This window comes from Sinohyriopsis cumingii, unplaced genomic scaffold (genome assembly GCF_028554795.1).
Source record: "Sinohyriopsis cumingii isolate HCF-2022 unplaced genomic scaffold, ASM2855479v2 utg000552l, whole genome shotgun sequence".
Classification (NCBI taxonomy): domain Eukaryota; kingdom Metazoa; phylum Mollusca; class Bivalvia; order Unionida; family Unionidae; genus Sinohyriopsis; species Sinohyriopsis cumingii.
Window position 1 is genome coordinate 139,843 of NW_028315908.1, and position 255 is coordinate 140,097.

Genomic DNA, 255 nt, shown 5'->3' on the forward strand with positions numbered 1-255 from the left:
CATGTTGATTTATAATGGGCCTAGTCCACTTGCTGGTGTGTATAGTATGGAAGAATTATCTGGCTCATGCAAAACATGTGTAATGCAAGCACACTGCAAATCTTCTTATTAGCTAATATGGGCAAGCTAGTTAGATTATTAAGCTATAACAGGATATTTGCTGAGGACAACTACGATGTTGCAGATGATATAACTACACACAAAATATACTGAAAAACTGCACAAGGAATATACTTCAAACACAACAGAAATAGG